Genomic DNA, 19,362 nt, shown 5'->3' with positions numbered 1-19,362 from the left:
TCTTCATAGTTCATGGGAAAATTATAAATCAGTAAGTTGAATCTAAAGCACAGTACAATTAAATTACAATGAAATGTCTAAAAATGCTCCAAAAATGTTCAACATTAAAGCCTAGGATAAACACAGATGTATGCAGCTGTTTAACTATGCAAATAGGTGCATGGTTCATTAACAAGTCTTAACATTTTGGTTGAAAAATATTTGTGTTTTTAACTTTAGGGATTGTTTATTAACTTAATCAATGCAAACTGGAATACCCATCTAAAGATATCTTTTCAGATTGTTTTTCTTTCTTGTATTTCACAGCATTAACTGACTTAGGACTATCCACCACCCAAATTAGTTCCAGCTAAGATGCAAAGCAGATCAACACTTCTTTACTAAGCTCCACAGGAAGGAGAATACAGACCAAAGAAACTAGTGATTAAACAGCATTTCATTTTGGACAAGTGCTGTTAAACATTTTAAATGCATTTATTGTTAAAATGACACACAAAACCATTCAAATGTAAATGCTCACTCAGAACACGTCCTTGAACGTGGAGCTAAGAATGTGGAACGTGACCCACACTGAAGTTCCATCTCACATCCCACTAAGTTTACAAAATAAAATGAAACCTTGGATTTTTTTAAGTATCATAAATGTAATCTGAAGTAGACTACAGAGCAAAAGATGTAAGCAAACTGTGAAGTATTTCCTCCTGCCAACAAAGTCTGAACTTTTTTCAGATCTGGATGGTTGACTTATCCTAAATCACTGTCAATACCTAATAGATGTCATTGCAATCACCTGGATAAAATGGTAAATGAAAGTCAGCATGCTTTTATGTACCCACTAAACAATCTTCAGCTGGAGTAAAAAGATAACTTACTAATGCTTCAAAAACTGAATGGAAATAGCTGACATGAACAAGGGAGTTGGTTGCACTGCTTGAGAAAGATATCTAATGCCTCACTCCTCTAGTAATGGATTAAGACTTTGTGTGGCGCACACACAATTTTGGGAGCAACTTTTGACCCCTAAGTAAAGTGGCTTTCTTCATTAAATAATGGAGATGGAAAGTACAGTTGTGTACACTTACCATAAATGTAGATGTTCAATTGTATTCACTGTTGCAGTCATTACATTTGGGTTATATGCTTGCAGGTAGCCCTCAGTCCGCCTGATTACCAAAGTCTTGGGTCCTGCGTCGGTTACTGTCCCTTCTTCCATGACGTCAGGGGTATAAAACATGCAGCCGTCGCCATTACATCAGTTTTTCTTGCCCCAGATGTCAGGTGCCCCCCTAATGAGAAGCAATTAAATATAAAAGTACAATGATTTACCTCCAACAAAAAAGTAAACACCAAAAAGCTTTTAAGCATAGTAAAGGAAAGTAGAGGTATAACCAAAAGAAGTTAGGGGGCTGGAAGGAGGGTAACCAGGACTGCAACAGTGAATACACTCAAAAATCTACATTTATGGTAAGTGTACACAACTGTACTATGTTCTTCGTGTTTCACTGTTGCAGGCATTACATTTAGGTAGATTCCCAAAGCTATGGTTGGGAGGAGGAATTTAAATAGTATTAGGACCAGCTATAAGGCCCTGCAAGACTGCAGTTGCAAAGCCAGCTCTGGATTTAGAGAAAAATGGCAAATGATAATGCTTGGTGAAGGTATGTACAGAGCTCCAGGTAGCAGTTTCAAGGATGTCCCTAGTAGGTACGCCTCTGAGAAAGGCTGTAGAGGTAGATGCAGCCCTGGTGGAGTGAGGTCTGATCCCCTGGGGGATAGGTTTTCCATGGTGCTTACAGCAGAAATGTATACAATGGCCTATCCATTTAGAAGTGGTTTGCTTTGAAAAATCCTTCCCCTCTGCCCCTGCAGCAAATGCCACCAGCAGTTGCTCAGATTTCCTTTGAGGTTTAGTCCTGTCCAAGTACAATCTAAGTTGTCTGTGCACATCTAAGGAATGCAGTATCCGTTCCCCTTTGTTCTGTGGATTGGGAAAGAAGGTTGGCAAATGAATGGACTGATTAAGAGTCACACTGGATACCATCTTGGGCATGAAGGCTGGATTGGTTTCTGAGGGACACCCTGTCCGCATGAAAGATGATGAAAGGCTCCACTGCCATAAGGGTCTGTAATTCAGATACCCTTCTAGCTGACGTGATTGCTAAAAGGAAAGCTGTTTTCCAAGAAAGAAATTTTAAGTCCACAGTAGCAGCTGGCTCGAAAGGATGTAGAGTGAGTTTCTCCAAAACAAAGTTAAGGTCTCAGGCTGGGGTTGAAGCTCTCCTGGGTGGTCTCAAATTTTTGGCCCCTCTGAGGAACTGTTTCAGCAGTGGATGAGAGAAGAGGGGACTTTCTGTGTTACAATGAGCTGAAATGGCTGAGGCGTGGATTTTAATGGAGGAAAAAGACAGGCCCTTGTGAAGCATCTCAGTTAAGTATTGTAAAATCTGAGGTAAATTAGGTTCATCCCTTGAGATTGGTTCCAGGCACAGAATCTTTTCAATTTTTCAGCATAAGATTTTCTAGTACTAGGCCTCCTTGCCTCTAAAATGATATCCATCACAGGTTTACTGAGGGATAGTAAAGGAGAGATTAGGTAATTAGCTAGGCTGCAAGGTTCAGTGTTAGAAGCTGAGGGTGCACAATCTGGTTCTCCTGCTGGGACAACAGGGAAGGAGTCTGAGGCAGGTGCCATGGGGATAGCAGTGGCACACTGCACAAGAGGGGGTACACCAGTGTTGGCGTGGTCAGACTGGAGAAATCAAAATCATCCTTGGCTTGTCCTGTTTGATTTTTAGTAGTACTTTGGAAAGTAAAGGCAGAGGGGGGTAGGCATAGACTGATCGTTTTTTTCCAGCTGAAGGACAGAGCATCCACTTTCCAGGCTTATTTGTGGGGACTCCTTGTGCAAAATTTGTCCAATTGGTAGTTCTGGGGAGAGGCAAACAGGTCTATATCTGGGCTCCCCCATTTGCTTGTCAACATGTTGAGAATCCTTGGTTCCAATTTCCACTCGAGTGGGTCCATGAGGTTTCTGCTTAGTCCGTCTGTCAGTGTAATTTTCTTGGCAGGAATTGAGCTTGAAGGTGCACTTGGTAGCTCAAGGCTGTGTTCCACAATGCCATGGCTAGTATGCAGAGGAGGTAAGAATGTGTACCCCCCCCCCCGCTTGTTTATGTACCACATAACAGTGGTGTTGTCCATCTTTACCATTAGTTGTCCTGGAAGAATGTGGTCCTTGAAGGCTGTCAGAGCATTCTGTACAGCTAACATTTCTTTTTGTTTGATATGCAGGTGCATTTGACTTGGGTTCCATTTGCCCTAAATGCACTTCCCTGCCAAGTGAGCCCCCCCCCATGCATTGTCTGATGTGTCTGTTGTTAGGGTTTGGGCGGCAAGGGGTGGTGTGAAAGGTAGTCCCTTGTTTTGGTGGCAGGCCTCTGCCCACCAAAGGAACTCTAGGCGTAGGCAAGGTATGATGGGAATCACTGCTTCTAGATCCTGAAAATGTTGACACCATAGGCTTTTTAGATACCACTATAGTAGCAGAATGCAGGAGGCCATGAACCCCAAAGATTGCAGTATTTGTCTTGCAGATAGCAGGGTTTCTGTGGCCACTTGTTTGAAATAGGTTGTCAAATTAATTTGTTTCTCTGGCGTGAGGTAAGCCATCTGGGAAGTTGTATTCAAGCTTGCTCCCAGGAATATAATTTCTTGACAGGGTACCAGGTGTGATTTCTTTTCGTTTATGGTGTACCCCAGACAGGTTAGAACCCTTTGTACAAAGGCCAGATGATTCAAAAGTATGTCCTGGCTTTCTGCCTGAATTAGACCATTGCCCAGGTATGGGTATATCTGAATATTTTTTTGCCTGCAAAATGCAATAACTGGAGCTAGGCACTTTGTGAATACCCTGGGCGCAGTGGATAAGCCAAAGGGCAGTGCAGAGAACTGACAGTGTGTGTAGCCTGTTTTAAAGTGAAGGTATCTTCTGCAAGATTCCCTGATTGGGATGTGCAGGTATGCTTCTTTGAAATCTAGTGTTGCCAACAAGGCGTCTTTGCCTTGCATAGGAAGCAACTGGTGAAGAGTCAGCATCTTGAATTTTGGAATCTCCAAAAAGGTGTTTAGAGTAGACAGGTCCAGGATAGGATGCCATGAATCGTCTTTTTCTTGGTACCAGGAAAAGTCTTGAGTAGAAACCTTGTCTCTTTTCCTCTTCTGGTACCAAGTGAATAACCCCCATGTTTAAGAGAGAAAGTACTTGTTTTTGGGCCTCTGCCCACTGATTTGGGGGTAGGTCCGGCCACCCATTTGGAGTTGGCAACGTGTGGAAGTGAAATCTTTATTCCTGGGACACTATTTAAAACTCATTTGTCCTGGGTAATGGGCTCCCACTCCCAGTTCTTTGCATGAAGAGCAATCTTTCCCCCCAAAGGGACAGTCAGTTGATAAGTGCTTGGAAATTTTAAAAGGAAGTCATTGGGGCAGTTTACTATAGGGTGGAGTCTTATTACTCCCAGATTTGGAAGTGGAAGCCCCCCACTGCTTAGTCCTATGTGTCCCCTAGGACTGAAAAGTACAGTTTTGTACCTACCATAAATGTAGATGTTCGAAGATCCACATTGCTGCAGTCCTTACACTTGGGGTAGTCCGCTGTCCTCGGTCGGCCCGAATATCAAAGTATAAGGCTGACGTCGGTCAAGGCGCATTTGACTGACATCAGGACGTCAGGGTACAAATGCGCATGACCGACGTCATATCCTCAGTCTTTTCTTGCCCCAGATGTCAGAAGACCCTAAAAATAAAGGTCAAAACCAAAAGACAGCAAAACAAACAACCAAGCACCCTTGCCCTAATTATATGTACAAAATATACACTATATACACAATATTTACAACTCAACCCACACAACCACCTCTAACTACAGAGGGAAGGAGGAGGGTAAATTGGACTGCAGCAATGTGGATCTTGAACATCTACATTTATGGTAGGTACAAAACTGTACTATGTTCTTCATCTCACATTGCTGCAGTCCTTACACTTGGGTAGAATCCCAAAGCAGAGGTATGGGAGGATGGCCAAACTATAAGGAAGCAGGAGCTGCCAAAATGCCCTGCAAAACAGCAGTGGCAAAACCAGCCCTGGATTTAGAGTAAAGTGGCAGGTGATAATGCCTAGACAAAGTATGCACTGAACTCCAAGTAGCTGCCTCCAAAATATCCTTGGTTGCCACCCCCCCCCAAAAAAGCTGTCGAAGTGGCAGTAGCTCTAGTGGAATGAGGCCTAATCCCAGCTGGAATCTCCTTGCCATGATGGGAATAACAGAAAGCAATGCAAAACCCAATCCACTTAGAAATAGTTTGTTTTGACACAGGCTTGCCCTGAGAACTCAAAGCAAAAGAAACAAATAACTGCTGAGACTGCCTGAACCCTTTAGTTCTGTCCAAATAATATCGCAACTGCCTGTGTACATCTAAAGAGTGCAAAATCTTTTCCCCTTTATTTTGGGGATTTGCATAAAAAGTAGGCAAATGAATAGTTTGGTTTAAAGCCACACTAGAAACCACTTTAGGCATAAAGGAAGGATTAGTACGTAAAGATACCCTATCCTTATGGAAAATTAAGAAAGGCTCAACCGCCATAAGGGCCTGCAATTCAGAAACCCTTCTTGCAGAGGTAATGGCCAACAAAAAAGCAGTCTTCCATGATAAATATTTCAACTCAGAAGTAGCTGCAGGCTCAAAAAGTTGTAGAGTGAGTTTCTCCAACACAAAATTGAGATCCCAAGCAGGAGTAGGAGCTCTTCGTGGGGGTCTTATATTCTTTGCCCCTCTAAGAAATTGCTTGAACAAAGGATGAGAAAACAATGGTGGGTCACAATCATAGTGAGCGAAATTGCTGCAGCATGAACCTTAATAGAAGAGAAAGACAAACCTTTGTCCAGTAACTCAGTAAGATATTGAAGAGCCACACTCAAATTAGGCTCAGAAACATCAAAATCTTTGCTGCACTCCAAAATAAAAATCTCTTCCATTTATCTGCATACACTTTCCTTGTACTAGGCCTTCTAGCTTCCAAAATAACATTCAAAACTTGCTGAGGAAGTGGAGGCCCACTATGGTTCAAAACAGAATATGCCAGGCTGTTAGGTGCAGAGAGTGAAGCTTGACATTGAGCAAATGGCTGTCCTCCTGTGACAACAGGTGTGGAATCGAAGGCAAAGGCCATGGAGGCTTCCGTGCCAGACTTCTCAGTAATGGGTACCAGTGCTGTCGAGGCCAATCTGGAGCTATTAAAATCATCCTTGGCTTGTCCTGTCTGACCTTTAGAAGTACCTTTGGGAGGAGAGGCAGAGGTGGAAAGGCATACACATGAAGATTGCTCCAATTGAAAGAAAGAGCATCCACTCTCCAAGCTGTGGGATGAAACCTTTTGTGCAAAACTTTGGCAGCTGATGGTTTAGTGGAGAAGCGAACAGATCTATGTCTGGAGTTCCCCATGACACTGTCAATTTCTGAAATACATGAGGATCCAATTTCCACTCGTGGGGATCCATAATTCGTCTGCTCAACACATCTGCTAAGGAGTTCTGTGCTCCTGGCAGAAACCTTGCCTGAAGATTGAGCTGTAAACTGAGAGCAGTCTCCCACAAAATCATTGCTTGCCTGCATAGAGGATAAGAATCGTTCCCCTTGCTTGTTGATGTACCACATGACAGTTGTGTTGTCTGTTAGAATCAACACCTGCCCTGGAAGAAGTAAATCCTTGAAAGCTATTAATGCAAACTGGACTGCTAACATCTCCTTCAGGTTGATATGTAGATGTAGTCTGGCAGGCCACTTGTCTTGTATCCACTTTCCATTTAGATGAGCTCCCCAAGCTTTGTCTGAGGCATCTGTCGTTAAAATCTGACTCGCCTCTGGCCGGGTCACAGAGTCCCTTGTTTAGGTGACATTCCTGAGCCCACCACAAAAATTCCTTTTGAATGCAAGGTATTATTTGAATGACAGTGTCCAGATCCTGGCAGTGCTGTGTCCATACATTTTGAGATACCATTGCAGCTTCCTCATATGCAGTTTGGCATTGGGAAGCACCAGAATACAAGATGCCATGAACCCTAAGGCTTGAAGGACTGTCCTTGCAGTCAGCCCGGACTGATGAGATAGTTGATGGAAGTAAAGGGAAAGACTCTTTTGTTTGTCCGGGGTTAAAAGGCCATCTGGGATGCTGTATTCAGTCTCACACCCAGAAAGCACATGTCCTGAGAGGGTACTAGACTGGACTTTATTTCGTTCACAGAATACCCCAGGCATCTTAGCACTGCTATCACATATTCCAAATGATGAAGAAGCTCTTCCTTCCTTGAGCCAGAATCAGGCAGTCGTCCAAATAAGGATAGATCTGTATTCCTTTTAGCCTGAAGAAAGCTATCACTGGAGCCAGAACTTTCGTGAACACTCTGGGCGCAGTAGATAAGCCAAAGGGCAATGCAGAGTACTGATAGTGAGAAGTCCCAGCTCGAAACGCAGATACTTCCTGCAACTTAGTCTGATAGGAACATGAAGGTAAGCCTCCTTGAGATCCAAAGTTACCATCCAATGATCTTTGCCCAGCAGAGGTAAAAGCTGCTGTAACGTCAACATTTTGAACTTGGGAATGTCCAGATAAGTGTTGAGGATAGATAAATCCAAAATTGGTCTCCACGTGTTCCCCTTCTTTGGTACTAGGAACAGGCGAGAATAAAATCCTAGGCCCACTTCTGGCATAGGGACCGGCTGTATGGCCCCTATTTGGAGTAACAGAGAAACTTGCTTGTGAGCCTCTATTCTTTGTTGAGGAGGAACGTCTGGCATGCCTTTGAAAGGAGGCAAGGTATGGAAATAAAACCTGTAACCGTGGTGTATGATATCCAATACCCATCTGTCTTGGGTAATTAAACTCCAATTTTCTTTGAAAAGTGCCAACCTTCCTCCCAAAGGTGCTGCCAGACGAGAAGGCTCTGGCAGCTGAAAAGGTAGGTCATTGGGTCTGTTTACGAAAGGACTGACCCCTGCCCTCACCGAAGACTGTGCAGGAGAACTCCCTGTTCTAGGCCTGAAAGAGCCCTGAGCTCTGCCCCTACCACGTCTAGATCTACCCCTAGACTGGGAATCATAAGAAGGATACGTCCACCCCTTAGTAGGCCAATTTCTACTAAACTTTGGAGGCTGGACCTGCAAAAAATCTTTAACAGTCTGCATAGACTTAGCCTTGTCTTCCATTTTCTTTAAAACTGCCTCAACAGGAGAACCAAACAACACGTCAGATTGTAAAGGAGCATCTAAAATCCTTGTTTTAACATGGTCAGATAAATTATGATCCCTCAGCCAGGCGTGCCTGCGAAGAACTGACCCAGTGGCAGCCACCCTAGACGAGGCCTGTACAGCATCAAAACCACATTGCAAAGAATGCTTACCCACCTGTTCAGAAACATGTACTAAATCTTGCAACTCTTTACAATCAATACCTTCTGCCAGAGCATCAACCTTAGACTTCAATTGTGAAAGGAGATAGTTTTGGTATTTCAACATGTGAAACTGGCAATTCAAAGCCCTCATAGCAAGAGTGGAAGAAGTATAAACTTTCTTTCCCCATCTATCCAAGGCCCTGGCCTCTTTATCTGCAGGAACCGGATTCTTTACAACAGAAGCCTTAACACCTTTAGGCCCCTGGCTAACAGTTTCTGGGTCTGCCCTAGGACTCTTAAAAAGATACTTATGAGCTTCAGGCACCCTGTAATACTTATCCGGTTTAACAGGAGCAGGAGGCAAAGAATCAGGATTAAGAGAAGCCTCTGTAAAAACATCTTCCACTACATCCAAAACAGGAGGTATAGCCAAAGGCCTATGCTGGGGTAAAAACAAAAATTCCCTAAGCCTTTTCCTGGAATCAGAGAAGTCCTGACCTTCCCACTTAAAATGCTCCCTCATGGAATGAAGAGTTTCTGAAAAAGAAAAATCCTCAGGAGGAGAAGCAGAAGGAGTATAATCATCCACATCAGAATCAGAATAAGGAGAGTACTCCTGCAAGTCTTCAGCCGAAGACTCTGAAACATCTGAAGCCTGCTCAAAACTCCCTAGCTCAGGCTCCACCCTAGGTCTCTTATCAGGAGGGGGCATAGAACCCCTAATCAAAGTAATCAAATTTTCTGCCATTTTAAGCATATGCTTCTTGGGCACAGTTCCTGAAGAACTAGGGGTAACACCAACTGAAGCTAAACCTGGCCTGCCCCTGGGAGAAGCCTTGGAAACAGAAGGAGAGGGCCTAACCACCCTAGGCAGGGAGGGGAGTATAGTAACCTGAGTAGCCCCAACAGCCTGGCCTGCCTCCTGAGAGGCCACATCCTGCAATAACAAAGTCTCTCCCTGGGATCCCAAAGAAACCTCCGGTGGAACCACCGGCTCCACCGACACCTCTAAAGAACCAGCGTCCGGTACTGACGGTTCCTCTAGCCTAGGTTTAACTGCTTTGTCCTTGCGCTTCTTCGAAGAAGCGGGCGTCAGAGCATCCGATGGCATTTTATAATTGCACCGCTTCCTGAAGACTAACCTGGCACAATCTAATCTTCTCTTTATAGTGCGCTTATTGAATCTAGCACAAGAGCGACACCCAACAACGTCGTGCTCAGGCCCTAAACAAGGAATACACAAAGTATGGTAGTCTCTATGCGGTATCTGTTTCCCACAAGAAATACAATTATTCACTTTTTCTGACATCCGGTAAACCACTGAGGCAAGAAAAAAACTAAAATATTCCCCAGCGGGGTACTTAGCCAACTCTGACTCGGTCTGAAACTCCGAAATCGAACAATTTCAGAACGCCAACCGGCACTTGCAACGCTGCTTCTGCATCGGACCATGCGGCAAAAAAGACTGAGGATATGACGTCGGTCATGCGCATTTGTACCCTGACGTCCTGATGTCAGTCAAATGCGCCTTGACCGACGTCAGCCTTATACTTTGATATTCGGGCCGACCGAGGACAGCGGACTACCCCAAGTGTAAGGACTGCAGCAATGTGAGATGAAGAACATCTTGGGGTTTCTGCTGCGTCTGGGTTTGGCTTGAGAAGACCTGTAAGGGGCTGGAAAGGACCGATTTTTAGAGGGCCAGTGCCTACTAAATCTAGGAGTCTGAACATGTAAGAAATCTTTATCAGTTTGCATAGATTTAACTCTGTCTTCCATCTTTTTAAGAGCTTCCTCAGCCTTGTTGCCAAACAGGCAGTCCTGATTTAAGGGAGCATCCAACAATTTAGCTTTAACACGATCAGGTAAAGATTGCTCCTTAAGCAAAGCATGCCTTCTGAGCACAGACCCAGTAACAGCAGCCCTGCAAGAGGCCTCTAATGAATCAAAACCACATTGCAAAGTATGTTTTCCAACCTGTTCAGCAGAATGCATTAAATCCTGTAATTATTTATTTTCCACACAATCTGGAATCAACAACATTTTCTGTTTAAGCAATCCAATAACAAGTCGCTGATACTTTTAACATATGAAACTGACAGTTTAAAGCCCTAATGGCCAAGGTTGCAGAAGTGCAAACCTTCTTACCCCATCTATCCAGCACCCTGGAGTCTCTATCAGAAGGGGTAGGATTTTTAGCAGTAGAAGCCTTAATGCCCTGGGCCCCTGAGAAATAGTCTCTGGATCTACAATAGGATTTTTAAAAAGGAACTTGTGTGACTCAGGGACCCTGTAGTATCTGTCAGGATTTCTGGGAGGCAAAGAATCAGGGGCCAAACAAGATTCCGAAAAAGCATCATCAACAATGTCTAGTACACGAGGAATAGCTAAAGACCTATGCTGAGGCAGGAGTAAGAAATCCCTGAGCCTCTTTTTTGAATCAGAAAAATCCTGGCTTTCCCAGTGAAAGTGCTGCCTTAAGAGTATGTAAGGTTTCACCAAAAGAAAAATCCTCTGGAGTGGAGGCAGACGGAATAGAGTCCTCTGCATCAGAATCCTCATAAGTAGATACAGGCAAATCCAGATCATCAGAAGAATCAGAAAAAACAGAATCCTGGTGAGAAGATTCAGAAATAACTTCAGTCCTAGGCCTCTTGGGGAGGAGGGGCGGGTTGGCTACCCCTGATTAAAGTAATTAAATCTTCAGACATTCTTACTTGTTTTTTAGGCATAGAGGCCTGAGCATGTGGCCTAGGAGTCGTTTTTTTAGGCATGGTTCGAGATTTAGGCCTAAGTGAAGAAGGAGGCGTCTGTTTAATACGCAAGTCCGTAGGCCTGAATACACCCTCAGGAGCCAGTGCCTGCACAGCGGCTCTGGACCCATCCAAGGTAGAGACATCCGTGGGTTCCACAGTTGAAGTATCTCGCGGCATACCGGACTCCAAACGGGTCTCAGTAGAGGCCTGTGAATCAGAAGTAGCGGGTATCAGGGGCTTGTGAAAGCACCTCACTGAGTACCAGTGAATTGGCAATTGGCTTAGGAGAAGCGTCGCCAGCAGTTTTGGACGTCGGCGGCCTCTGTCTTTATCTTTGCGTTTTTTTCAGAATCCTGGTAGTCTGATGGCTAACCGACGACATTTCTGGATAATTAAACAGAGAACCGAAATATTTAGAGGCGAAAATATACAGACGACTGATAGTGCGCTGATTAAATAAAGCATAAAACCGGCAGCAAGGTACATCGTTGTCAGGGCCTTGGCAAGAAATACAGTACGAATGAAAATCTTTGAGGTACTTTGCACAAGTAATGCAATTATTAACTTTTAAAGACATCGGTAAGGAGCAAGAAAAAGTTTCCCCGACGGGGTACTTAGATTTAGTTGAAGACTTTGGTTCTGAAACTCGAAAACGAAAATTTCAGGAGTTGGCCGACCAGCACTTGCGAACTGCTTCTGCTTCAGGCAACACGCGGCAAGAAATACTGATGTAATGGCGTCGGCAGCATGTTTTATACTCCTGACGTCATGGAAGAAGGGACAGCAACTGACGGAGGACCCAATACTTTGTTAATCAGGCCGGCTGAGGGCTACCTGCAAGCAGATAGCCCAAATATAATGACTGCAACAGTGAAACATGAAGACCATCAACCAAACTCAGGCTTATCAGATGAAACTCAAACAATTTCACTAGTAACATCACGTTTCAAAATATACCAACATCTTTACAGTTAGCACACAGGACTAAATCTTTGACTTGTTAATGTGCTGCTTCCTGTTCCAGTGGAACAGGATTTGAATCTTTTCACCTGCATTTTCTACTGCATGATCTTGATTAAGTCAGTTAACCAGACAGTGCTTTGTGGCAAGTGGAAATTTCAGATAGGCTCCTTAATGAGTTCCTGAATTGCATGGCTACTGCCTACCTATGAACCTATACTAAAGTAGGCTTAAATATTGTAATAGCAGAGTCAATGAAATCCATGCCATCTTAAAATCATAGGAAGTTACTAGGCTACTGGCCCTGAGGCCCTTACAAGCCTAGCAAAAGTGAGAATCAAACCTTGTATCTGTGAAGTAAACACTAACCATTATGCCATCCCCAGGCTAAAATGAAATCAAACTAATACAATTCACATTACTAGTGAAATGACTCACCCATTCCAATCTTGCCCAACAACTCTGCTCACTTCTTATGCTATTTTTATGTGCAAAGGTCTTGTGTCTAAGTTACTCAAATTTTTAAACAATATTTCTCCATCTCCTGATTATTCTAAGTTCACTCATTTTCTAAGCTTCTTGGATGTGTGTGTGTGTGTGTGGGGGGGGGGGGTCAAGGGGTAGGAAACCAAGCAGTATAATCAAGACCTCCCTAGACAGACTTTTCAAGATGGCAGCACACTGTTCAACAGCTTAACTTTAGCTCTCCCAGTGTGGGAAAAAAAAACTGACAGTCAGGCCAGGAACTTTCACTTTTAGTAAACTCAGTTACTGGCTAGAAAGTAAACTACATGGATACCAGCAAAGAAAAAACTAAGGGAGCCTAAAAGAAAATCAAATAGGAAAGGTAAAGAAAAATCACTGTCTGAGAAGAATCCTTGCAGCGGTTTGGTTAAAAAAAAAAATAGTTCAAGCTCCAGTTCTGGTGCAAGACATGACTTCCAGTAATCAGAGCAAAAAATAGTCAAAATGTGCTCAGAGCTGATTAAGATAAAAGAAAGAGTGAAGCAGTATAGCAACACAAATAATAAAGGCTGGAAAAATGGAGTAAGTTTTAAACGGATATCGAGAGGAGTTGATAAAACTGCAAAAATCAGAGTGAAATTAAGAAAAAGCTGGCTGAGTATGAGACTGTTCAAGAAGTGAGGTTTCAAAAAATTTTAAAATTGGGGGGAGAGAACACAGTGAAAATATGAGATTTTCTGCTGTACCAGAGAAACTATAAAGAACAGACTGTATTAATTTTATGAAGGCACAAATAAACAGCTGGACTGGTATTTCATAGCAGGAACTGTTAACTGAAAGGGCACATCATGTGTATGCTCCAAAATTGGCTATGAAAAACCAGCCAACACCTGCATTAGTAAAAATAAAAGCCTACCAGCAGAAAAAAAGTGATTGACAAAACTGTGGCAAAGGTGCAAATTATTAAAAGTAGGAGACAGTACAGTGTTTGCAGAAATGATTATTCACTGTACACAAGACAGAAGAGAAACAAATTAATTCCAGCAACCAGAATGTGTGAGATCCAAGCTGCTATATCCAGCTGTTTTTTTAAATATTTTTGCCTGGAGGATCAAAGTCAGTTTTTGATTCAGTACAGGCTAAGGAGGAAATACAAACATTTGTCCAACAAAAAGTGACCCATCAAGCAGAAGGGGACTCTGCTTTTCATTCTGCTGATAACACAGAGATTTTGCCAATGAAACCTTTTCCACTGTTCAAAAGGAAAATGATTGAGAGAGAGAGGAAAGCACAGACGCTTACTGAAAGAAACAGGATTACCAGGATCACAATTCAAACAGAACCTAGAGGTGGGAGATTGCTTCTCTTTAGGCCTTGCATGCCAACTCTCTTTTAACCTTGCCCTTTTTCCCCTTTACCAGTGCCACTATCTACATTTTGGTTGTCTGGTTCCTGATGAATTTAGGAACTTCAGCGAGTAAAAGAAAGTTGCTTTATAGACTGCATAGTATTGCCTTTTTCTTCCAGTTTCTTGAAAACTCATTGGGGGGGGGGGGGAGGCAAAAGGAAATCTTTACCCAGAATCGTATTAGAGTTCAGTCTTCATATGGTCCAAAAGGGGCATAGTCCTCAACCAGGCATATATCTGCAAAATAGACCCTGTAACTGCTGCCTTGCTAGGTGTACGCACTGCACTATAGCCAAATTTATTGGACTGCTTGCCAACCAGAGAAAAAATTACAAAGCTTAGCCATCTCTTATCCTGCATCCCCCCTCTGCTTTAGCCTTCAACTTCAACAAGGGCTGTTGGTAGGAAAGCATGTGGAGCTAGCAGTCCAAGGCAATGAAAGACCGGATAGCATTAGTTCACAGTTCTCACAAATCTACTGAGTATTATACTCCTCCTGTAATCTGGAGCAGCATTCTTAAAGAGAGCCAAGGCTGTTCCCTTACTGGAATCCAGGGATACCAAAGTTGGAGCAGCCAAAGGATTTTTATAAAGGAACTTGTGGGCATCCTTAACACTATAAAACCATTCAGGTGTCCCTGCAATTGGAACGGACTGGTCTCCACCTTATGCATCCAGCTGCCTGAGGAGGTCTTTACAATACTTATTAGCACATTTGATCAAATGTCCAACTAAATAAACCAAAAAAAAACAAGAGATTGCCACTAGTTAAGTAGTTTAGCTAACTCCACTGACTGCACAGCTTTTAAAAAGCAAGGATATGGCATGGAGAATGATGATAAATACCAGCATTACCTCACCTCAGAAAGCATGTTCGAATTAGCAGTGACATAGTTAGTTTTCCGCATCAGTTGGGTAGTAACTTCATAAACCAATCCAGTTGTGGAATACTGAAAACAGTATCTGGACATATTAAAAGTAGCAAGCAAGTATTATTTCCACAGATCATACTATAAATAAAACAACCCACCTTAAAATACTCAGATCAATTATATCAGTATACCAATAGCAGTTGTACCACTGCACAACTACCTCTACTTTAACTTTATAACCATTACATGAAAAGAATAAAGGATGAGCTTAACAAAATTCCCTACAACTCAGCTTCAAACTTCGATACAATACACTTGAGGAAGTGAAAGTCTGGCATTACATCTAGCTTATATCTTTAACCACTCACTATGAACTAAATTTATCGCTATAAAATTTAAAAGCCTATAAAGTCTCTCTCTCTCTCTTACCAGTTGCAGCAGACTCCTCAAGTGACTCTGTTGACAGCCACCGCTATCCTCGGAGTTTACAAAGCAGAGGCATTAACAGAAGTAGACTGCCTGGTATTTCCTCATTATCACACATGCATGCCCTCACACCTACAGAAACAATTTAGAGTCCCTGATCCACCTACTGCATACCTTTGAAGTGTGGGAGGACACAGTCCACCCAAAGAAAATCCACAGGAACACAAGGAGGGTATACAAGACTATTTCGTAAAACTGCAGAAGATCACAGACTATTACAAACCTTGATCCTCTAGTAAAGGTCTTTGAAAAAATAATAGACAAACTACATCTCAGAATATGACATCCTCTCAGACAAACATGGACTGTGACCTAGATACAACACCTCTGTTGCCACATTCCTACAGACTAATATAATTTATAAAAATCTAAAAGAAGGCAAGCTCACCCATGGCTATGTTTATAAGGCTTAGAAAATATTTGTACACTGATCAACAGCTTAATTTCAGCTCTCCCACTGTGAAAGAGAAATGGAGAAAAAAACCCTGCCATTGAAACTATTATTTTGGGTAAACTTCAGTCACTGGCTAGTTAAGTACACTGCCTGGATGCCAGCAAACAACTCCGGAGAACCAACAAGAAAATCAACCACAAAAGGTGCAGAAAAAACACCAACTAGGAAGTGTCCTGCAGATGTTCAGCAAAAAACAGTTCAAGCTTCAGATTTAGCTCAAGAGATGGCTTCCAGTTATTTAGATGAAAAAAAAATCAAATGTACTCGGAAGTGATTACAATAAATGAAAACACTGAAAGAAAATATCACCTCAAATAATAAAAGAATGGAAAAATAGAAGAAGATGTAACTAGCTATTCAGATGAAAGAAAAGTTGTGTAAAATTTTACCATAACCACAGATGTCCTTCTCTTCCATGTTGTAGTATTCCACATGTAGGTTTACTCCTCTTGCTAAGCATATGTCCGGTCAGTATGCAAAAGTTTTCAGTCCCTATATGGTGCATGCAACGTCTGACGTGGCACAAGGAATGTGGGCCATAAATGTGACGTTCGCACGCACCAGCCCTCAGAACTGAAAGCCCCAGTCAGAGCCAGTCCTAGAAACGGCAATGCCAGTCCTGAGCCATCCAGAAAGGGAAATCCAACCTAACAGTAGGGGAAGGAGGGTAGGAAGGAATACGGCAACATGGAAGTGAAGGACATCTATGGTTATGGTACAATTTTACACAACTTTTCTATGTCCTTTTATTCCAATGTTGCAATATTCCACATGTGGGTGAGTGCCAAAGCACACTGTGAATGGGGAGGTGGTCTAGAAGCTGTCTCCAGGAATCCGTGAAGGATAGCCCTGGCAAACTCCACCCTGGCACTAAAAATATGGTCCATTCTGTAATGCTTTGTAAAGGTATGTAGTGATGACCAAGTAGCTGCTTCAAGAACGGTAGAGGTTATCCAGGCCTTTGAAGAAGACTCCTGAAGAGGCCATAGCCCTAGTGGAGTGTGATTTGACAGTACCTTGCAAGGATTTTCCATGGTATTGGTAGCAGAAGGTGATTTATTTATTTATTTGCAGTTGGTTTACCAGGATAGTCCATTGGGCCAAGATGAACCCGTTTTCAATGGAGTCCTGGGGATAAAAGCTCCAGACAATTGATGTTACAGTAGGTTATTAGAGATGATTATACATTGTAACAATTCAAGCAGGAAATACATATTATAAACAAACATTACAATTAAGTTGACAATTGATGAAACTTGTATCATATACACATTATAAGGGGTGTTACAAAGTTAAAATGAGAAGTCGGTACAAGTTAAGAGTCAGTATTCTTTTAGATACCCTGAGAGTCAGTAATCTTGCAGATACCCTAAAATTAATGAGTGCAACAGTTAGGAGGAATGATAAAGTGAAATTGCAGGAGAAGGAAAGGAACTTGAAAATTCTAGTGTTAGTTATATGGGGTGGAAGCAAGAGCATTCCCACTGTGATACTAGGTATGAATGAAGAGATTTTTTGAAATTTAAATGGTTAGAGGTGGTACGAATGGATGGAGGTAGGGAGTTCCAGAGGCGTGCAAGGCCATACGATAGAAGATTTTTGCCTGGGGGACGAGTAGGTTTATACACTTCTAGTAGATTTTAGTTGTTGGACCTTAATACTCTATCAGGTAGGTGCAGTTTAAAGACAGAGGACAGGGAGGGACAGAGGGAAGGGTTGAAAATGAGCTTATGTGCGAGGGATAGTTGAGTATAGGTGAGATGTTTGGGTAGTTCTAGCCATTTTAATTGTTGGAGAGGAGAACAATGGTGGGTAGAGGACTTCTGGCTGGTAGCAAACTTGGCAATTTTGTTGTAACAAGAGGAGAGCTGTGTTTTCAAAGATGTTTGCAGATTAGTTAGAAGAGGAGCTCCATAGAGAAGGGAAGGAATAAGAAAGGAAGTGGAGAGAGTGATTTTAGTGGCAGTTGTAAGGTAGCACTTTTGCCGATACAGCATACCTAGTTTTTAATGGGTTTTTTTTTATATTTAGTTGTAGATGGGAGTTGAATTTTAGTTGGTTATCAATTTGGACTCCAAGTAATTTGGTCTCTGACACCAGCTCCAGTGGAATGTTATTTTGACTAGTAATAGAGAAGGTGTTTATATTGATAAGAGTTGACTTTAGAGGGGGTGAATACCATTAATTTGGTTATAGGGGCGTTCAGTGCCAGGTGATTACTATTCATCCATTGCTCAGTGGTTGAAAAAGCATCCTGGGTTAGTTTTAGGAGGGTAGGGATAGATATGGCAGAGCAGATAACGGTTGAATCATCTGCATATTGGATGATGTTGGAGAGAGGGATAGCGTTACTGAAATCATTTATAAATATGTTGAAGAGGAGGGGTCCTAATATGGAGCCTTGGAGAACTCCGGTTGGGGTATTAAGAAATGAGGAGGTTGCCTTTTTCCATTTAACTGCTTGATATCTATTGGTTAAGTAGCTGGAGAACCAGTTCAATGATGAGGGAGATAGGTTTAGTTTTGCAAGTTTGGTTAAAAGCAGCCTATGTGAGATGGTATCAAAGGCTTTAGAGAGGTCGAGTAGAAGGGTAGAGACAATAAGGCCAGAGTCCCGGGCTTTATTTACAGTTTCAAGGAAGGAGAGGAGTGCTGTCATAGTGCTGTGATTAGGTGTGAATCCAAGTTGTGTGGGAGTTAGCAGGTGGTTATCTAAGAGATATGGAAGTAGTTGTAGTTGAATACATGTTTCGAGGAGTTTAGCGATGGGGGAGAGGATAATGATGGGGCGAAAGTTATTAACATTGTTATTGTTGCCACCCTTATGTAAAGGTATGATGAAGGTTTTTTTCCAGATTTGGGGAACTATGCCTTCTTGGATAGAGCGGTTGATTAGTGTGGTAATGGGGTAGGCAGTTGCTTCTGCAGATATGTTAAGAAAATAGGAAGGGATGTTATCAGGAGCGTTAGTGCTAGGTTTTAGCTACTGAAGGAGTTTTTGTATAGTAGAAGTGGGTATAGGTTTTAGTGTGAATGGTGTGGAATGTGGAGAGGGGGTGTTAGGGGGGGGTGAAGAAGATGAGGAGGAAGTGAGAGTAGGAGAAGAGGTAGAGGGTACAGAGTTAGTAGATGCGAGTAGGGGAGTGGTAGTAGTGCAGGGTGGGGTGTTGTTGGGGGAGGATGGGGGTGAGTGATGGCTTTAGAAATCCAGACTGAGACAGTCTGTTTGGTCACTGCCTTACCCAAGGCTCTCGGGTGGAAGGAGACAAAAAGTTGGTCCACCTGACAGTTTTGGTTTTATGCAAATAAAACCAGAGTAGTCTATGAACATTCAGCGGGTGAAGTACTCTCTCTCACTGTCCCTCTGTGGGTTAGGGAAGAAGGTAGGAAGGTGGATGGCCTGATTCAGTGACATGTTGCTTACCACCCTGGGCATGAAGGGGGGGTTAGTTCTAAGAGTAACCCTGTCATTGTGTAAAACTAGGAAAGGTGGGATAGCCATAAGAGCTTGTAGC

The 19,362-nt window shown here is 42.7% G+C and overlaps 1 protein-coding gene across 1 annotated transcript in view; it reads right to left on the bottom strand.

The window, feature by feature from the left end:
- The window catches only part of ARHGAP32 (Rho GTPase activating protein 32), a 3,207,216-nt gene that overhangs the window by 2,557,666 nt on the left and 630,188 nt on the right, over positions 1-19,362 (bottom strand). The window lies entirely within an intron of this gene.

This window comes from Protopterus annectens, chromosome 8.part0 (assembly GCF_019279795.1).
Source record: "Protopterus annectens isolate FY-2018-M chromosome 8.part0, PAN1.0, whole genome shotgun sequence".
Taxonomy (NCBI): domain Eukaryota; kingdom Metazoa; phylum Chordata; order Ceratodontiformes; family Protopteridae; genus Protopterus; species Protopterus annectens.
This window is presented reverse-complemented; position numbering and strand designations above follow the sequence as displayed.